At 26.9% G+C, this 23,700-nt stretch overlaps 1 protein-coding gene across 2 annotated transcripts in view; it reads right to left on the bottom strand.

The window, feature by feature from the left end:
• Positions 1-20,858, bottom strand: part of LOC132941838 (potassium voltage-gated channel protein Shaw) — a 162,733-nt gene extending 141,875 nt beyond the window's left edge. Inside the window, exon 1 of one of the 2 annotated variants that reach the window (XM_061010041.1) lies at positions 19,667-20,858. The gene's annotated coding sequence lies outside the window, so the exon portion shown is untranslated. The remainder of the gene's footprint in view (positions 1-19,666) is intronic. The other variant, XM_061010040.1, reaches the window with a different exon arrangement.
• Between the last annotated feature and the right edge of the window lie 2,842 nt (positions 20,859-23,700).

The following is a 23,700-nucleotide window of genomic DNA, read 5'->3' as shown; positions in this document are numbered from 1 at the left end:
ATTATCTTTAGGTAGGAACAATATGAAAATATTAGTTTAAGTAAACAGAATGACAGTAGGTACTAGGTACATCAACAACACTTCAATTTAAGCGTAAATCGCTTTAATATATACCACCCTTGTCCCCACGTTAGGGTTCTTTGACACAACAATAAACGTGTTCACGCGCAGTCATCTTTAATCTCGTGTAATATAAATCTACTTAATAACGAATCTTGCTGGCTCAAAACTTCTTCAATAAATAAATATTATTATACATTATATACAGTAAAAACAATATATTAAAATATATGGGCCATATTATGGCTATATTTAAAACATTATAATATAATATAATTTACACATAAAAAGACATTGTTTCCTCAGCATGTTACATCCAAAAGGATATATTTTTCCGGGCAACGCCGGGTAATTCAACTAGTGCCTAATAGGTATTAATATAAATATAAAATGATAAAGGGTCAGAAAATATATATATTAAAAAAATGTTTATATGATTTCTAAGGACAATGATAAAATATAGTTTTAAAATTGTACTAATAAATTTTTAAACTTTAAACAATACAATTATGAGAATTTGTTGCAAGAAAAATTTTGAATACCTATAGTTTAATATATTGTATTGAACGATTGCAAGTTGATTGATATTAGGTACTCATGTAATTAAAAAAGAGTGACATTGAATTCTACTTACTTACATGTACATACAGGTGGCAGTGGCGTAAATAGTATTTGAAATTTGAGGGGGCTGACGCTCAGGTCTATACTTGAACTCTTATGATGCTTTTAAATTATAGTAGTGAAATCATTAGTTTTTTTTTTGGGGGGGGGGGAGGGGTTGCTATAGAAACTCTAGTAGATATTTGTGCCTATGACTGGTGGTTTATAATAAATTATATTTTATGAACAAATCAAAATATATACATATACAAATAAATAAACATTTGAAAATAATTGTATATAATTTATAATATTCGTTAAAATAATATACTAAATAAATTGTTTTAAGATAAACTAATTTTTTCGAAAATTTGTAACGTTTATGGAAAATACTTTTTTTAGGTAATTTGAAGTCATTATAAAACAAAATTTTTGAAAATAATTTAAATATATAAAAATTTAATTTTAAACGAGTAGTTAATTCCTTATAACTCAATTAAAAGTGTTTAAGTTTTCATGAGCTGAGTGGAGCGTCACAAGAGTACACCGAAAAATGTTGCCCACTATAACACCACTCATCTAAACTTTAAATCCTTATAAATTATAATTAATTAACTACTTGTTCGAAATTCGAGTTTTTTATATTAAAATACTCAATTATTCACGTATTCATCTTTGCAATATGTAATAAAAAATGTATCATGTCATTCAAAAAGTAAAAAATATATATATTTTTTTTTAAATTTATTTGAAATTTATCTAAAAAAAAGTATTTTCAAAAACCTTAAAACTTTTCCATTTATGAACCCCCATTTAAAAGAATAACCCTATAATATAACATTATAAGTCATAACTTATTAAAGGGTTATTTTAATCATAACGATAAACATTTAATCCAGTGATACAACACCTTCAGTTAACCTTGGAATTCTTGGGTTTTTACTTAAAACTTTAAAGCTGCACCATAAAATAGTTGATTTTAAATAGTTCTTATTCTACGTAAATTAATATATCAAACTTTGAAAATAATGGAAAAACTAGACTTAAACATCAAACAATTATTAGTTTCTAAATTGTGTTTATGAGTTATATGTTTATAACCAAACATCATATTGTTTAAAAATAAAACTTTCAACTTAATATTTTCCTTAACTTTGGAAAGGGTTCCGTGATTCCCTGATTGAGAATTACTGTTGTAAGTCAATATGTCATAACTCATAATATTGTATACAATTAAATTAAAAATATCTAAACATATTATTATCGTAAATGGTAAATAAAAGATGGAATATAAAAAAAAATAGTATTTATACACGATTCAACAATACTACGTGCCTACGTGCCTACACATGTTTCATTATAATAAATTTATAATCATATTATTTCATTAATTAAACATTCAATGTTTGATTAAAATAATGTATTATAGCTTTAGCATGGAATGGACATTTTATTTTCAGTCAAATACAAATTATATTTATCTTTCTGTAAAAGTTCAAACTCAAAGTTATGGGCAATTAATTCCGAAATACTCCACTGAGCACTTAAAGTTTACGAAGTGATGACTAGTTGTTTTAGATATTCTGTATAAAGTTTTTTTAAGTGATAGTGAATACTGTATCATAAGTGACGCAGCAATTTCTATAGATGTAAAATGGATATTACTCCTTTATACAAAATAGGGTACAATCGGTATTCACTTTTGCTAGTATAATTTACTCTCGATGTTCAGGTACCCAGGATGATCCATTTCCCTTATAGAGGTACACAAATTTCAATTCTACCTTTGTATTACTGGGTTTGATGTCTGGATTTGATAGCAGCATCAATCAATGTGTTACGATCGGGTAGCATACGAATATGTTAACAGAAAACATAAAAAAAAAGAGAAAGAAAAGATCTCTATATGTATACGTCTAGATTTACGATTGTAGGAATACGTAGTATATGGGTTATATAACCGAAAGTATGAGAATTTTCGTTTGAAAATTCTCACAATAGCCTGTCAGCTGCCCAGGGAGTTTTACGATTTCATCTAGTCTACAGTATAGGATTTTTTTCATTATTATTTTACTAGCTTTTCCTATAATACAACTCGACAAACGAGGATTTTACAGTTTTTATCCTCTCACGTTCACCGTTACATGAAGTTAATTAATGTCACACATATATTATTATACCCAGAAAACAACATATAATATATGTTTAATCGCAAGAAGAAAAAAACTAATAATTTTAAAAATATCAGATTCACTTCAAATTAAAAAAATAATAAAAAGAACGGAATAACTATATTTCCTCTTGAAACATTTTCAAACTAAGTAGTTATTTGAAAAATTATTTCAAGTACATGCTAGAGGTACTTAATACTATATTATAATATTATGTTCTTCATGCATTAAAAAAAATTAAATCGATAATAATCATAATTTGTGTTAAGTTTGCAAATAAGGTACTTTCTTGAATAGGTATAATATTATAATATAATGTGGAAAAAGTGACATCAGATAAATGGATTTTTTTTATACTTTGCCTTCATATAATAAATCTTATATGGTTAGGTTCACTGTCTATAAAGCACAGAAAATTATATTATACAATAAATTGACTAATATCGTTTGATAAAAATTGTTATTGAATTATGAGCAGTGCAATGAATGTTGGTACTGATTTTACAATGGTATTGGTTTTAATTTTTCTGTCCGACATCGCATTTTTAATAATGTTTAACTTTGAGGGTGGATTTTAGTGGTAAATTGAATCTATTTAGTACTAAGGGGGTGCCTTAAAAATAATTGCCAGTATTATACAAAAATAACAATACACAAAAATGTTTACGCAAAACCAGTTTTTGATAAAATAATAATAAATAATACATTTTTATATTTTTGTAACTCAAAAATAAATAAATAGAAATAATTAATTTTTGACTAAATATTCATAAGTTTTAGGTACTATTATTTAAATTGAAAATTGAATGCAATTTTTAAGAACAAAATAATATTCAAATGTTCATGATGTTGAACATGTATTAAGCAAAATATACTTAAACATTTTATAACAATATATTTATCTTGATATTGTCATAATATTATTTTAAAGTGAAGTGACAAAATGTTTAGGTATTCATGTTGTTAGCCCCTCCCCGCCTAATAGTTGTGCCAGGTTTCGGCATATGGTTTGGTCACTTTTTAATGAAATTATATAGAATAATAATATAAACTTTTAAATTTTATAATTCTAAAAGAGTTTAATTTGTATGAAAAGTTCAAATTCAAATTAACGAATAAGTCGTTGTCTTGAGCTCTCCACCGTAATCCGCAAAAGTTCCACCACCATTGTACCGCAGCTACATAATGGATTTCCGGAGATTACACCGTCCCTATTATAGATACACGACATCCGGGTCTTACACACACTTGATTCGTTGATAAAAACATTGTACTCAGGATATTATTACATCACACTGCGCTCTACTTCACTGTCCTCTCCTATAATTTACAGGCAACAGGACAACAGTGTTTATACTTAGCGCAAAAACCCAACCGTGAACCACTAAAGTTGTAAGACCATTACATCGTATATTTTTTTGCCGTCCTTAAACTTAAGTGTAATCCATCATACTAAACAGTAATATTGTGTATTAGTCTATGCAGTGACATTAATCTAAGAAGGTATTTAAAAAATATATTTAAATTATTTAGAGTAAACATTACGTGTAGTAAAGCTAAAATTGTATTATATATAAACATGGAAAAGCTGATAAAATAAAATCTCATCAAATAACCGCATTTAATTAATATCGCTGATAAAATGTTCTAGCTGATTTGTTTGACATAGGTACTGATTTAGATAAATTCGGCATATAGTTTTATAAGAAATAATTTTTGAAGTTCCAATGTTTGGTTCGGTCGGGTGTTAAAATGCAAAGATCGCATAAAGTGCAAAGTAAAATAGGTTGGCTTCAGAATATTTTAAAAATAGATTCCCTGCTTATCTAGTTCTTCTTTGAACTTAAAAACTACTTTGATACGTAAATCTCATAAATGAAGGAGTTAAAAAAAAATATTTAAAAGGTTTTTTATTTTATAACGAAATAAAGTGTATAAACAATTTGACATTGGAATATTTTATGAATTCGAGAGAATTATTTAAATATTCACTTATAAACAAATATAAGTGTTCTACCGAATGTTTTTTTTTAAATTTGTATTTATTTGACTTATCAGATACTCAACCACTATTTTTTTTTTTTTTTTTATTGATCATGAAGCCCGGCCACTTTGGCCATTAGCTGTTTGTTTTTATTTGTAGGGGAGAAACTGTAGGTTAGTAAACACGTGTGTTTTGGTTTGGCAGATTTTTTAGTGGGCACCAGTAGGTATCTGGTATGCCCAGGTGGGGGATGGCGGCACTTCTCTCCGGACACCGTGACTTGCCTGAAGAAAAATGCTGCTCGCGGCCGGATTCGAACCGACGCCTTAATCCACTGGGCCACTCCATCCCCCCCGACTTTTTTTATATCCACTTAAACCACGAAAATACTTTTATTTATATTAATCAAGATAACAAAACATTAGTGTTAATAAAATGGTAGAAGCTTTGTTTGGATGGTAATCAATGTAAATATTGCTATTTAATAAGAAATTATAGAATAAATATGGTAACTTTAATTACAAAATCAGCATTCTTCATATTATGATAAATTAATATCATGTAATATGTTACTAAATTAGAATATAAAACTTAAATAAAAAAACCAACTGTCAATATTCTGAGTGTAAATGATCATGCAAACTAAATGTTTAATACCATATTAGATTTATTATATATTATTGAAAAATATTCAAAATATATGTATTTTGATTCGTGTATGTTACAAAATCCAAAAATGAAAATATGATAAATAAAAAAGATTTTTTTTTCTAATATTATTGTGGTATTTTCCTGAAATTATTTGTATGATTAAAATATTTATAACATTGTTATTAATATTGTTTAATCATAGTTTAATCTATCCAAAATGAAAAATAAAAATTGTTTAATATTGTAAATTAATACTGTTGATAAGATATAGTTAGTTTTAAGTTGCTTACATAATTAGAATATAACTCCTGACATTAATTTTTTAATTCTTTCTTTATTTCTAACTTCTACCACTTAATAAAATAAAAGAAGTTATAATAATATATAATAGTACTATATATTATAGCATAATGATGTAATAATATACTCAACAGTCCTACATTATTACAGCTTATATAATACATAATGTACCATTCCTAAACCAATTTTACTAAAAATGTAGTCCTAAAATACATATAATAAATTAGTATAAATAATTGATTATACTATAATGTATCATATGTCATATAGGTATAATACATAAAATGCAAAACTAACATTAAAACATTTTTAGTGTTACTTTAATTATTTTAATATAAAACAAACAAAATGTAATATTTAAGTTAAAAATTAGGTAACTTAATTAATTAATTAATTGCCATAATGCCAAAATAAGGATCAGCTACGAGGTATTATTTAATATTATATTAATTCAAATAAATAATATTAAAGGATTCGCTAAAATAAGAATACCGGTTTTTGCTAACATAAACTATTCTAGACTGTATATTATACAATATATAATATTATTATGTAGTATTATGAATTATGATGCACATGATTCTTAAAGTTACCACTGAGCTTTAAAGGGTACACAATTAAATTCTGGCTGCCCTATAAAATGTAATTTAAAAGCTAAAATACAGGGAATAATTTGAAAGGAATACATTAATTAATGGTTTGGAATGAACCTATCAAAAAAAAAAGTTTAAATAAGTGTTTATATAATAAATGTTATATTTGTATACAGTAGATTTAATAGTTTTAATAATATTATACCATTGCCGTTTAGGGTATTGACAAAAGAAAAGGTAGGAAACCGTTGGTCTTGTTTGACATTTGGCAGATACGTTAGAAGTCTAATAATAAGCTAAAATTATAAATATCAATCGAACTTTCTATTAGATTACTATTATAATGGATTCCATATTCCAACATGTATTTCGTTTAAATTTATTTATAAATTAGGTAATGAAGCACATAAACCTTTTTTAATATACAGAATTAATAAAATAAATATACGAACTTTTTTGTGTGTTTAGAATAAAATATATATCCAATCTAAACCTATATAATTGGTGTTTATGAAATGCAAAATAAGTAAAACATTGAATTGCTAAAATTAAAAATTGTTACTTTTTTACTAACTATCTATCGTTATTGGTATATGCAACAGTTAACAGCTGTACTTACAATAATTTACGGTCATCAAATTTTATCGAAATAGTTTAACGAAGATATAATTCAATTTCTTCTACTTGTATTCCATCTTCTTACTAGGTAGCATTTCTCAATTATAACGTTATATATTGTATGTTTAAAGGCGCTTGGGGAATTAACAGTATTTCCTTAAGTAAACTGGTCGTTAACTTCTATGCACTCCGTTGAAGCTACAAGCGGGAAAACGTCTGCTGCAGTAATCCAATTAATAATAATCAAATTAACTGACGAACGGTCATGTTATTTAATAAAAATGATTCGTGTATCATATTATAGACAAATATATATAAAACTTAAATTATGTATACTTAAATGATTTTACGAATAAAAACTTACTAAGCTTTATTATACTATAATATATTATCGAGAACTTGCTTTTGCATAATAATTGGATATAAAATATTGATATTAAATTGTCTTACAATTATCTAAATTAATTTGGCCATATATTGTACGTATTTTAGTTGAGTGAGTATGAGAAGGGGATATACTTAATCACCCCCTCCCCACACTCAAAGTATTGTTACAATTAGCACTAGAGCAAAGATAATAACTAACGATCGATTGGTCCCATGTGATTTTTTCACCAATTTCCCTATGCAGTATACTAACACATAATTATAACTTATGAGTTAATAGAGGTGTCTCAATAACTGTGTCAAAATGTGATATTTCCTGGGCCTTATTTACAAAATACTTTTGGTAGCATGGTTCACCAAAGATTAAGGAAAAGCAAATGTAGTTAGGTACGTAATGTAATGTGCAAACCATATTTTATCTTTTAAACTTATTTCACTTTGTGGTGCCACCAGTGGGTAACTTTCCCTTTTGTGTCTTAAATCACATTTAAGCATTATATCAGACTTGGTTATTATAATATTTATATAATATTATGTAGGTACAGATTGTAAATGTACTATGTTTTTATTAATAAAAACATTCAAATGTTTAAAAACTTTTATAATTTTTAGTGATAATAACTACTTAAATTTATTTAAATTGAATCGTCATTGTGATGTTCATAACATTTCCACAGAAATTAAGCTATCATATTATAAATCATAAATCATAAATTCATAACTATTGAATAAAAAATATTACAATGTTAATAATACTTAATGAGTTTGTTTTTATGAGAACACTTATTTATCGGAAATACAAGTATATTTTATTTTCTAATAACTAATGATTAAGTATTTACATAGTTACGCCAGATCGATATTATTTTTTTACAAGCTAATTAAGGTTGCACAATTTCCGATACAAGAACTTGGTGGTAATTTCTGAGAATGTTTGGAAATGACCGGGGACATAAAACAATTCAAAATAATCAGTTTATTTAACACTATGTTATCTATAAGCTAATCGCAATTAGATATTTAATTTTGACTTTAAAATATAAATACATAATTAGCTCAAAAGTGAAAAAATAAAAAAAGTTGTAATAATTTTTTTTTAAGTTTAATGTTTAAATATAATATATAAATAATAAATGAATAAATTACACTGTGGGAAACAAAGATTTTTTTATAAGCATGTTAAAATTTATATTGTAAAATTGAACTAATTTCTATTTTAGTTTTCATTTTCATTTTCTTATAACTCTCTATCCTTGCCACAAGCTTGTGCTTTAAGAAGATATCTATCTTAACTATACTAATGTATAATTAATGTAATTTATTTTTGTTCTAGGTTTATAAATGTTGTATGAGAAATAAATAAATTTAATTAAAAAAAGGTGGGTAAGTGGATGTTGCTCTGCTGTTCAGTAGGTTACAAGTGGGTCACTGTAATGGATGGTGTTAAATTTGAATTCAGTGATATATAATAATATGATATGATATACAATAAACATTGTAGAAAAAAACGATTCTGAGCGAAAACGGTCAGTCAGCCTATGATATTACCAAGTATATTTGATGATATTATTGTAAATAAAGTAATTTATATATAACCTATTTACGTGGAGCCTTGTTTTCAATGTTCAATCCTTAGCTATAAAAGTTGAACATTTTATAAATTTTTAACTAAAAAATAATTATTTAATTATAAATTTGATAAATTTTGTCAACATTTGAACTTTAAATGCTTATAAAAAAATTATGCCAATGTATTTTTAATATTTTTTCAAGTGCTATTAGAACGATATATCAGAAGCCTTATATTAAATTTTCACGCTTTTCTACCCAACAAATAAAATTTAAATGATATTTATAGGAAAAAAAACTAAAAAAAAAGAAAACTGACAATGTCAGCTCAAAAAGAGTCAAATTATTTTCAAAATTTTATCGTGTATAGAAAATGCTAATACAATCATTCAGTAAAATTTTCAAGTATCTACAGTCATACGTTTTTTAAATTACAACAAAATAAGAAAATCGTTACATGAGATATCGAGTGAATATCAAATGTTGTAAAAATATGAATTTCAAACGCTCATAAAAATTTAATTTGACCATGGATTTTAATTTTTTTCATCTGCCTTTGAAACAATTACCTAGGAGCCTTCTATTAAATTTTCAAACTTTTTTAAAAAACAAATAAAATTTTAATGATATTTATTGAAAAAAAAAACTAAAAAGAATGAAAATTGACAATGTCCGTAAACAGCTCAAAATAAGTCATAATATTTAGAAAATGTAATAGTATATAGAAAATGCTAATATAAACATTCAGTCAAAATTTCATGTACCTACGGTAATTTGTTTTAGAGATGCACCAAAAACCAAAATCGATTTTCTTGAAAACAGATTTTGTGTAAAAATTCCCGTTTTTCCTTAATTTTTCTTTTGTCTTACACGTCGCTTTTAAAAACTACTCGGAAATTTACCAAATAGATTCACTGTCCTATCAGAAAAGTTACTGTTGAAGAAAATCCAAGCATTTTTAAGGTGATGACAGACACAAAAATAAAAAAAAACACACATCATTGTAAAATTAATACATTCATCGCTTCGCTCAGAATCTAAATAAGAATTCAAGATTTAATTTATTCATGTATTGAAATTAACTAACTTAAGATTTTTATTTTAAATATTAAAATAAAAACGAGGGATGATTAACATTCATAGCTAATTATTGATAACTACCTTTGAAATTAAAACGTTCAAATGGTGCTTATCACACCAATTATAGTGATGGTTAATGATTATATGACAGAAAAACCCATTTTTTTATTCTTTGGTTATACAGTCACATATAATTGTTGTAGTGTTTTAGTTACTGCAGAGTGCAGATCATATAAAATAAATACCTATATGAGTGTAATAAAAGACCTACTCAGTTCAAAAATAATAATAAAATTATATTCTATTATTGGAACTATTCACATTTGCTTGATTTACTGACTAAAATTTTTTTTTCTGCGTAGATACCGTTAGGTACTCTATTAAAATAAATAATAATATTTTCAAATATAGTTTGAGTAAAACTTATAAAGTACTTATAATTAAAAAAAAAAATCCCTTATACAAATAGTATTTACGTTTTAATTATTTTGTATTTCCAGGAACATCCTTGAATATTCCCGTTCATGGGAATTTCTGGGAGTGCCAACCGTATACAGCTAATACTATTTCCACACCATAATTATAATACCTATACATGTTTTAGAAGTTAAGTTAGTAACCTACTGTAATTGGTTAAGAATTTAATTAAATTTGTTTTAATAAGTGATACTTAATATGTTTAGTGTATTGACCTGCCGAGTCTTAATATTCTGGGTATTAATTTATAAGTTATATATAAAATGGTCTTTTTTTTAAATATTAAAAGTAAATTTACTATAATACTACGAAGTACACATACTAATTCTTTCTGAATGAAATATTTATACCGATTAAATTAAATTAAAATGTTTAAACACTTCATACTACACCATTAATATAAATTAAATAACAATAATATGCAGTTTGCCTAAGTTTTTACTACCTACGTATAAATTCAAAAACAATATGAATAGAATATTTAATTAATAATAAATTGAAACTGTAAAATTTGGGAGTATTGATACAAATAAACAGTTAAGTACGATGGTAAATACCTACCCTTATATGTTATAAGTAGCAATATAATCTATATATAAATGTGTATTCACAGTGATTGGATAATGAGATTAAATAAAAAATGTGTTTCGCCGGGATGTGTGGCGGCTACATAACTAGGAAAATGCAATATTCGTTTGACACGACTTTGGATTTTACATATTTTATTCAGGTTATTATCAAACAAAATGTAAAGAATATCCACAACCAATGTTTATTTTTGCTTTACATACCAGAAGGTTCTGGCCACCGAATTCTTCGCTCGCTAACCTCCATTTAATCTTTTATTTGCGACTTGAGAGTTTCATCATTGTTACTCCATCAGTCCATCGTCATAAATATAAATTTGATCAAATTTTGGTTATTTAGATGGTAAGCTTTGTGTAGCTTGACCAACAGTTATCGTGGATGAAATACCACTACCCAAATTCACACCAGAGTTCTGAGTATTAAACGAAGCAAGTGCAAAAAAATTTTGTCTAACATATTTATTAATTACACCATAATCTAACAAATGTAAATAAATATGCAATAAGTCTTTCAATAGGTACTTGTGGATACGTATCATGTTTATAGAGGAGTTTTCCGTGGCAACAGCTGCAAGTGTTTGTAGATCTCCTATTTTCATTTTTAAATTACATTTTCTATTATGACACCTGCAAATACCGATATCTAAACCTTAAGGCTTATCTGCTTGTTCTTTCTCTAATTTGTATTTCTTTGATTTCCTGTGATTGTTATCGTTTATTCTTTTCTCTATTTTTTGATTTATTTCTTATATAGTGTTCTTTTTATCATAACACTCGTTCTTCATCTGATATCTGACGTCTATTTCCATCCATCTTAAAATTTACAAAGTAACTTTAATATTGGTTGCCATCGTAGTATTTATTTAACGAAACTATTTTTCAAAACGTTGTTGTGTAATAGAGAGATTTTATTTAATATATAAAATTCTCGTGTCACAATGTTACTTACCATACTCCTCTGAAACGGCTTGACCGATTTTTATGAAATTTTATATGCATATTCAGTAGGTCTGAGAATCAGCTACTATCTATTTTTCATACCCCTAGTAATAAAGGTTGTCCAGAAAAAAATAAAAATAAAAATAATAATAGTGTATTATATATTGGTTGCTATTAGTTAATAGGGCATGTTTGTTGATTTATATTATTATTTTTTGTCAAAATATATACATAAAAAAGAATGTTTGTGTGTAAATTAGACCTCTGGGAAGAAGATAGGCTAATTTAAAAAGGATTAAATTTGGTTTTTTTTTATTCATTGGATTTTAGTACGGTTAGATTAGGTTAGGATTTTGTATTAATTGATTATATTAATCCACCGTAGGTGGAATTAAGTAAAAACGACAACTTTGGTATAACTTTGATACTTTAGAGTTAAATCATACACGTGTGTACAAACAGCACGGGGTCCGCGATCTACTGCTGCGAATTAGAATTTTTATTCCGGGCAACAGAAAAGTTAAGATAAATCTAGAAAATCATACACCTAATATTAAATAACGCATTGAACAAAGTTTGAGTCATATACAGTTTGTACATTTAATGGGTAACGAAGTGCATGGGATCAGCTAATATTTTATAATCATTTATTATATAAATACATTGCACACTCTGTTAGTTATTTTTACTTGTAATAGTAGCTTTATCTTTATACTTATAATATTATAGGTACCCATTTTTTATAAGCAGCTCTACATTCATTAATCCAAGTATTTTATAATAATAATTCGTGGTTTTTGTTTATCGGTGTGACGTATAATGTACAACGTGTACAATGAATCACTCTCGCAAAATCCCAATCGCTAACTGAAAATAAAACGTAACCTTTTACAAAATTAATTGCTTGGCAATGATCGAAATAATAAGTGTCACTTGGTGCGTGTTACTGTTAGCGGATCCTTACTCAACTCAACTCAACTTGAATCGTTTTTGTAAAAATGACGTTTTCTTCATTATTACAAAATATATCATGGTATATTATTGTGCAAGCGTATTTCATTATTTCCATAGAACCTTTATTTAAAAAATGAATATAAAAAAAAATTATGAATAAATATACTTACTTATTTATTTTGTTTTGGACTGAAATGTGTATTAGGAATACATAAATTCATTTGGAAGCAAAAGAAAAAAAAAATTGATTATAAATATGGCTGTATACATACTTTTCTGAGTATAAAAAAAAAATCAAAAGAGATCATACCAACGTTCAAAATCGTTGAAAAATAAAATACCTACTGATAAAGAACTATTTAATTATAGCTTGTTAATGTTTAAAATTATAATATAAACTAATTATTCTTGAATACTTAATTAGTACAACAAATTGTACTCAAATAACCATATTTTTACAATAGCACTAATATTTAACAATATATTTATTTACTACTGCCTAAACGATAATAGTTTTTTTTATGGTATACAGTCTCTACATTTTAATTGCATTATTATGAGTCAATTGCTTTATTACTTCGTACAAACATTAAAAAAAAATTATGATAAATTATAATATTTTTTGATATACACTGATAAAAATTACAAAAACTCCAAACATATCTTCATACCTATCTAAAAATATAGTTACTTAATTATCTATTGTTAAAATTAATAAAATTAATAAAATCCATCATTATTCTTGATTTTATCCTCCAATCTTATATATTTACTTAATGTATAAACGGTAATTTGAGTTATGCGCAGCTAATATATTATTACAAATCTATACGAATAAATATTTTAGATTCTGAGCGAAGCGATGAATGTATTGATTTTACAATGATGTGTGTTTTTTTTTTATTTTTGTGTCTGTCATCACCTTTTAGGACAGTAAAAGTGCTTGGATTTTCTTCAACAGTAACTTTTTTGATAGGAAAGTGAATCTAGTTGGTACTTTGGTACTTTTCCCAGTAGTTTTCAAAAGCGACGTGAAAAACAAAACAAAAATTAAGGAAAAACGGGAATTTTTACGCAAAATCTGTTTCGAGAAAATCGATTTTGGTTTTTAGTGTAACTTTAATTCCAAATATTTTGATTTATTTTGAGCTGTTTACGGACATTGTCAATTTTCATTCTTTTTAGTTTTTTTTCTATAAATATCAATAAAATTTTATCTGAGTAAAAAAGCTTGAAAATTTAATAGAAGGCACCTACGTTATTGTTTCAAAGGCAGATGAAAAAAATTAAAAATCCTTAGTCACAGTTTTTATTTATAAGCATTTAAAGTTCAAATATTGACAAAATACGGAAAAATCACGAAAATTAGCAAATTATTTTGAGTTGAGAATTCATAAAAATTTTTCTTTTTAAATCTAAGATTTTAAAATGTAATACAAGATTATCCATAAGTTTGTCTACCTTTATAAAAAAAAAAAAACGTCTACAAGAAAGTCAAATTAAATTTTTATGAGCGTTTGAAATTCATATTTTTACAACATTTGATATTCACTCGATTTCTCGTGTAACGATTTTCTTATTTTGTTGTAATTAAAAAACGTATGACTGTAGGTACTTGAAAATTTCACTGAATGTTTAAATTAGCATTTTCTATACACGATAAAATTTTGAAAATAATTTGACACTTTTTGAGCTGTTTCCGGACATTGTCAGTTTTCAATTTTTTTAGTTTTTTTTTCTATAAATATCAATAAAATTTTATTTGTTGGGTAAAAAAGCGTGAAAATGTAATATAAGGCTCCTGATATATTGTTCTAATAGCAGTTGAAAAATATTAAAAATACATAGACACAATTTTTTTTTTTTATAAGCATTTAAAGTTCAAATTTTGACAACATTTATCAAATTTATAAATTATTAATTATTTTGTAGTTAAAAATTTATAAAATGTTTAACTTTTGTAGCTAAGGATCAAAAATTTAAAACAAGGTTCCACGTAAATAGGTTATATATAAATTACTTTATTCACAATAATATTATCAAATATACTTGGTAATATCATAGGCTGACGGACCGTTTTCGTTCAGAATCGTTTTTGTTAATATTATATCATTGGATTCAAATTTAACACCATCTATTAGAGTGACCCACTTGTAACATACTGTACAGCAGAGCGACATCCACTTACCCACCTTTTTTAATTGTATTTTAATGAGAATAACGTAAAAATGGGTACATAGCGAATATTTTCACCTTACTATGATTATAAATATTAAATACAATAAATTATATTTCCTAAAAAAAAATACATAAGTGTTTGTAATAATCTTGATACTATAGACTATACCTATTTTTAATCAATAAGTAATAAACACCGACTAAAATATTATTAGTAAATAACTTGGGAATTCGTTTTTATAATGAATTATTATTTCTTATTTATTTAATTAATAATGTATTTATGTTTATATAAATGTGATGGTACAAAAAAAAATTTGATAAGACCTTTATTCAAAAGTCTGTACGTAGGTACCTGGTACCTCTTGCCTAACTTCTAATATTATTACTTATTAGTTAGAAATGCTATGATAGTTAAAATAAATAAAATAGAAGGTCAACATTTTTGTCTACGATACTTATTAATTACTTATAGTAAAAATATCATTCTAGAAAAAGAACGTGTGTAATACTGTAATAGGTAAAAAAAACAACAATTATTTTTGAAATTTTTGATGAGATTATAGCTTAACCTTTTGAAGAATATTATCATAGAATGTAATTTAATAAAGATAATATGAAAAATGGTTAAATCAATTTACAAAATATAAGACATAAGTGCACCTAAGTTTTTTCATGAAAGTTATTTAAAATGAATAATGTTATTTAACTATTGAAGCAATAAAAGCATATTAATCTAATTGTAATTCCTTTTCATTTAAATTATTTAAATAGTCACCTATAAAAATTTAATTCTAAAAACAGTGTATAATATTATATTAATTACCTACCTACGATTACCTATATTTACCTATATAAACTACGGTTATATAATTTTGGTTTATAGTTATTAATAAATAAATTGACAATATATGCTACTAATGTAACTTTGTAGATAAGTTATAACATACTAATCATTTATTTTATTTCGATATTTATATAATTGGACAACAAATACCCAAATTCAAAAAATGGGTACCGTATTAAAGAGAATGAAGTTTTCATTAACATTGTTTTATGTTGTAGCAAACTTGTAGCAAATATACTATAGTTATTAATAACTACCTACTATAAGTATTCATTCATTAATCATTACCTATTTATTATTATTAATCTATTATTACTATCATTATGTCATTCACTATATTATTTTTTTTAATGTTGTTTTATTTATAATTACTATTTGTGCTTAAGAGGACGCTACACAGAAATATTTGTTGTTTCCGTTTTACAAGTGCATAAATAGCAAATTTACGCTCAGCAGATAACGTTTAACTCCAAAAATTAGAGTGAATTGACCTATTATTAACTTGATCTTATTAAATCTGTGTTTTTATGAGGTTTTTTTTTACGATAACTCAGTTTTTAAGTGAGTATGAGCATTTTTAATTTACGCTATATTATAAACGCAAGACTTGCTAAAAAATTTAACTATCGTAAAAAACCCACATACAATCATTATTAACATCAAGTTTCATAATAGGTCAATTCACTCTAATTGTTGGACTAACGAAACTAAACGTGATCTGCTGAGCGTAAATTTTCTATGTTACGCACTTGTAAGACGGAGACAACAAATGACCGTGTAGCGTCCTCTTAATATAAAAATTATCTGTCGGATGAGGTTATTCTGAAAAGTAATCGAGATGAAAATCATCATAATCTTACAAAAATCTTACAATGTTAAAAGTATTATTTAAAATTCAGCTCAAACATCATAATTGTTCAAAACTTTATGTTCATGGGATAAATTCTAGGGTTTTAATTTAAAGATTGTCTTTATTACGTTATTAATAATTATGTTTTTTTATCCATCTATCATTGGTATTATACTATTATTATGTAGGTTAATATTAAGTAAGTGCTACGTAATTTCAAAAAGAAAGTCATACATTAAATCGTATTTTTATATTTTACTGTTGTATGTATATGGTGTAACAAGTATAAATAAGTTTAAAATTAATAAGTCGTAATCAGAGATTCCATAAATTTAGTAATACAACACTACATATATTATGATTGATGAGCAATGAGTTTGATTTTAATGAACTTGGTATTGGTATTATGATGTATTAGAAAAGTAATAATATCCAAGTAAATCTCAGGCCAAACCCTACTGCTACAATCAAGTTATTCAATTTCTCAAACTTTATAATTTATACCATAAAATATAATTTACATCTTAATTGTTTAACTTAACATTGTACTTGGCTGCCGTGAATGAATTAATTGAATTAAATAAAAAAAAAATCTCGTAAACCTGTAAGTATACATAGGGCTGTTCAATTATTTTTTTTACCAATGGTATATTGATTCTTTAACTTCTACACAATTTTAAACAAGATATGCAGGATGACATGTAGATTTAGATGTCCACTTTTATATAATATACTATTTATATTATTATTATTTGACTAATCAGAAATTAGTTAGCGATTAATCACATTTTATAAAAACCGTAAAATAATTGATGAAAAAAATAAGCATCGTAATAATCGATTAATCGAAATAATCGAACAGTCCAGGTATACATAATACATATAAATACAACATAAAAATCTTAAATAATTACATTTCGAATTTCAGGACCAAAAATAGTATGCTACAGGTAATGTTAACATTAGCCATGCATTATGGACTATGGTTAATGATTTTAAAGTTAATAATTTTAATATGATCCAGAAAATGTTAAGAGTATTATATCTTGAGTTATGTTAATTTTTTTAATTTCATACATTTCTGTTACCTTTTTGTGTATATATATACTCTAACTACATAATATTATTTAATTTTAAGGAAATTACGTTATCACAAATGTAGGGTTATCAAATGATAATGAGTCATAACCTAATATATAAGTTTTTTCAAGCGAACGTTAGAGACTGCGTTAAAGTGAATCTACGTATCTACCTGCTATTTACAAAAGCCCAGTAGACCCGAGAAATATAATATTTGTTATGTGGAGGAATAATTCTATAGACTTGGACAGAAATTTGGTACTTTGCCATAATTGATAATATATCTAAAATCAGTTAGGTGTTTGTTCATTACCTTTAGTACCTCCGGTTGGTATGTCACACTATTCCAAATTGTAAAAGGAAATAGCGAGCCAGATGTCAAACGGTAACGGTCGAGGTTACAAAAGGTGTTCTTGTAACGGAAATTGTGGTACCAAAAGGTTTGAATCTTTAAGCGTACTATTCAATTCAATAAAGCTTATATAATCTATAATAGTACCGCCAAGGCCGCCCTAGGGTAATTTTCAAGGGAGGAATCAAGTTAATCGAGGTTCCTAAACCTATTTATAGTATATAGGTACTCATTTAATCAAGAATTGAAAAGCTCAATTTATATTTAATTTTTTTTCATAATATTTATATAAATAGTTATTTAACATATTATAATATATTTAGTAAATTATTTTCCAAGGTAGGCATGCCCCACCCCTTGCCATTCCAATTATGTAATGAAATATGTAAGTAAAAATACAGCTCTTTGATTTTTCTAATATTTTCTTTATTTGAATAGGTAATACCTATATTGTGTATTTTAATTTTTTTGTTAAGTATTAAGTTTCATATACTTAGTACAATAGTTATTTTAATATCAAAAATTAATTTAGTATACCTAATATATATTATATCAACCATTAAACATAATATATTACATATATATAATATTATCTGACATGATTATGTCCAATAGTTTATGTAGTTTATCTTGTATTTGATGCTATAGGCTTATATCCTGGCCTACATCATTAATCCATTACTTAATCATATACTTTATGATATTATTCAGCAAAAGAACTTGGCTAATGATATATTATCCATACATCCAGTTACTGTTAACATAACTGATTAGAAATAGTTTTAATATTGTTAATATTTTATTTCTAATAATCAGGTATTTGTGCATTTTTAAATACATTTTGTTTTTTGTCAATTTCAGGACTGATCATGATTTGAGCAAAGGGCGGTGCCCCAACTATGTCCCCCGACGATATTAATTATAATAACTATAATAATTATCAGTGAGAGTTCTGGAGAGGACGCACATCGTACAGGATACGAAACAAGTAATTTCATTGAAATAATGATAATAATAATAATAGTAGAGACGTTATTTCTACTCTGTAGTGGCCGCCGCCATTGTCGGACAATGTGTGTGGCGCGTGTGTGATGCAATAATAAAACGGTAATAATAATTGGCCGAGTGCGAATTTCCTGCCGCGGACACGAGACGGCTACGCGGTAGACAGATGTATTACGTGTAGCGTTGTAATAGCGTTTTGGCCTCTGTCCCGCCAAATCTCTTTATTTTCGTACAGTCTCGGCGGCGGCAGCGGGGAGAAAACGGTAGAATAAATAATAACGCATCAATTTTATAATAGTTGGACGTGATAAAAAAATTTAAAAAAATTATATAATATAGGTACCTAGTATGCCGTTATCATAATATTCATATTTTTTTTTTTACCTTTGGTTTTCGCATGGCTCCTCCTCCACCACCACCACCGCCACCACCACCTCCGCCGGCTACCGGTTACTTTGACCGCAACCTCGACCACTGTCACTATTACGATTCCGGTTGGCTTTCGTCTCCGGTGAAATCCGTTTGCGGATATCCGAGCCGGCCCCGCGGGGGCACACGCCGCCGGTGGTCGTCCGCGTCGGATCGCCAGGGGCGCGTAAAATACGAAGAATGCGAGTACAACTCAATGTATATTACGCGTCTACGGACAAATTGAGTCCGGCAAAATTATCTGCTAAAGGCAGGACGCGATTCGTAAACCAAAAAAAAAAATCGAAAGCCAAACAAAATTCTCGCGCCAAAGTCGCACACGCGTCCGGCGGCGGTCGTTACGGCACTGCGCTCTTCTTCCTATGGGACTTGCGCTCCGCACGGTCCGCGCGCGCCGGCTCCGTGGGCGAGCGCACACACAACGCACGTATCCGTGGTAACCGCGGTAGCGGTAGGTATATAGTGGTTGTGCTCAACGGTTCATATTATATAGCGTCGCGCATTTTTTATGTACACACACACACATACACACACACACACACACACACATAGTGTATACATACGAGTTTGCGGAAAAATGTATATAATATTATATAAAAAAAAATGCACGCGCGTCCGACCGATGGTGCAGGTGGCGGCATTCTGTTATGCGTACGCAAAGGTTTTATTTTTTTTATTTTTTTTTTTTTTTTTTTCGCAAAAGTATATAATTATTATCAAACGACTTTTATAGTTTTATACCGTTTAAATGGCACGGTCTCACATTGTAAACGCGAGTGAATTTTATTCGTTTATTATTATTATATTTAGTTTTTACGATCTGTTTTTAACTAAAGTTTCCGTTTCTGATCAAGCTTTTTTCTGCTGTTTTTTTACGATAAATGTTATGTCATAATAATTTACATAATATACCCACTGTAGACTAGACATATTGTATAATAGTGCATTGCGTATAATTACACTGCGGATACAGTTATAATTTCATCAATCATTTCATCAATAGTTAATAGTTAAATGGATCAACCGTCTATGATAGTTGTCTCGTTAACTTAAAACTTATTCCTATTGGCTATTGCCTATATTTTATACCTAAAGAAAATGGGTAGTATATTAACGTTATAATTTATAACAGACAATATATTTTTGCGTTAACCAATAATAATCATATATTTTTTAATCCATACACGGATCGTTCGAGTGTTTTCATAGAACTAGAAAAATTAACAGTGTAGACATGTAGGCATCAACTATGCAAAAATGTATTTATTATTACATTCAGACATTCAGTATACGATTAACTTGAAAAATATTCTCAGCTTAAGACTGCAAACACGTCTTATACTTCTCGTCAATCGAATAACAAGTGTCAATCAATTGTTAACAAATGCAATTTCATGAGAGAACAATTTTCAAATTTCCAGCTATACATACTTTATTGTTTAATATATTAATTTATTATTAATAGGTAGTACCAATGTGATCACAATTAACGGTAACACTGTCAAAGGCGTAATTACGGGGGGATTAGATTGTTTTATCCCCCTCATCACCACCCCAACCTGTATTTTATTTTTAAACTAGCAAACCATATTTAAGTACTTAATTAACTCTAAATATTATTATTCGTGGTATTAGGTACTATAATATATTTTATAGAAATAATATTTATCAAACCCGAATCCCTTGTGCTAGCTGTACGCATGACTAAGATAATATTACTTCGAAATTTCAGAAATTTTTTTCAGAAACCTATGCATTTCATCGAATTGAGATTAATGATGTAATCAGAATTTGTCCGGCAGACTCAGTTTCAAAGTATAACCTTTTGAAGTAATTTTGAGTATTCAACATCTACACAGATAATTTCACGAATCTACATAACTCTATTAAAAGTATGTAATTAATAGTTATTATTTATGGTGCATTTATACATGACCTTCTTTTACACAGATCATAATGGTTGCACCGAACTACCAAGAGGTAGTACATATGATAAAAATATCGATATTCTTAGGAACTCTGGAGTGGCTCAATCTTCTTAAAAATTCCCAGTATAGCACTATATTGTGGCGCACGATGAAGTATAATATATAATAATATACTCTACGACCATCGCATATTCGCATATCAATGAGATAGCTGCAATACGCGCACGCTGTATACCACAGCACTAGTTGAACGTAACTCGCAGTGGCGCAAAAACATTACGGGGACGCGAGATTGGGTCGTAGTTTGGGAGATGATATAGCTATGCCTATATAGCTGTTATTCCATTTTTTTTCTACTTTTTTTTATTCCACTCACCGTCATAGCATTATTTATATATTGTTATATGAGATTAAAATTATGACGACCGAATAACGCTTCGTGAAGATTATTGCAAACAACGGAGATTACATTATTTAAAACCCTTACCCACCTATAGATACATTGAACACGTTATTTTTTATCTCGCGTCCATAGAACATATATTTAATTATTCTGCGGTGTTTGTAACTTTGTCTTTCTATTCGTTCAACCACTTGAATCACTATTGCTATTTGGAATATATTACAATAAAAGGTTATCGTTGTATCTAATTGCTGCTATCGTGCTATATTAGGAAACCAAATTATTGCTCTCAACAATTTACAACGATGTAATAAAATCTGATAGACGATATTTCAGTATTTGCCGTACATTCCATATAATTATATTTTAACCAACATTTTTGTATCAGCAGGATTTTTTCATATTATTATAATAATTGTACAAGTAAACAGTGAATTGCCATTACTTTTTCATCACATAAACTGAAAAACATATAACTTATTATATGTATACATTTTTTATAATATTATAAAAACAAATCGTTCGCTTTGTTATAAAGTATATTTTGAGTGTATTGCATAACCAAGTAGGGCACTGTAATAAATTATAAGTGTTGAATAATTGAATTTGAATTCAATAATAAACATTTCATACGAAAAAAAAATCTGACAGATACTATTCAATCTCTATTTCTAATGATATTAATTCATTACTGCTTTATATGGATATTAGTTATTAGTTATGACACTAGTGATACCATTGATTATACAAACCTGGTTCATATAATCAATGGTTATAAGGTAGCTAAAATTATTTCATTAAAATCCCAAAACATAGTAAATATTATAAGATTATGTCATATATTTTTGTTAATATTTACACATAATTATTTACATAATAAACATTTTCAAATTACCGTGATTTCATTTTTGAATTACAACATATAATATTAACTAAAAACATTAGAGCGAAAATCGTTATTATTTCTTTAAATATCAACTTTGTTAACATTTTAACTACCTATATAATATATAATAATATGTCTATAAATTAATTTGGAAATATGATGTATCTTTATATATTTAATTTAAATTTAATTGATTAATTATTTACTTACCCATAAAAAAGTTCAGTAGGTACGTTCAATGGTATTAATTTACGAGGAGGTAAATAATTAATTCTGTTCAAAATGTTTATAAATTTGTTATAAGCTATTATTTTCTGTGGTAACAGTAAATGATTATATTTTGTATAGATAATTTTAAATCACTGTTAGGTAGTTTGCAGGCTAGTATACCTGTTCAGTGTCCATTAAATAGACAATTCTGATACTATATTATTTGCTATGGTAGTTGCTAATAAAAAGTAGTAGTCTAAACAAGAGGACACAAATCCATAACATTACTCAAAGATCTTAAATTGTACAATAGTATATTTTCCTACATTATATTATATCATAATATACTGTATCTAAACTTTTAACATTTAATTTCAATAACCATTATTTTGATATAACTAATGTTGGTTAAATATATTTTATTAAGGTTTTTGTTGCATTTAAAAAACTACCTCACAAATAATATAGGTAACAGATTTCACAACAGACTTAATTATTACAAAAATCCTCGAAACTCCCAAATGTCCTGTCTAACTCTTATAAGAAATCTCACTAGAAGGCG

Source organism: Metopolophium dirhodum, chromosome 3 (assembly GCF_019925205.1).
Source record: "Metopolophium dirhodum isolate CAU chromosome 3, ASM1992520v1, whole genome shotgun sequence".
In the NCBI taxonomy this organism is placed as follows: Eukaryota; Metazoa; Arthropoda; class Insecta; order Hemiptera; family Aphididae; genus Metopolophium; species Metopolophium dirhodum.
Note: the sequence above shows the minus strand (reverse complement) of the source record. Positions and strands in the feature narration are given on the sequence as shown.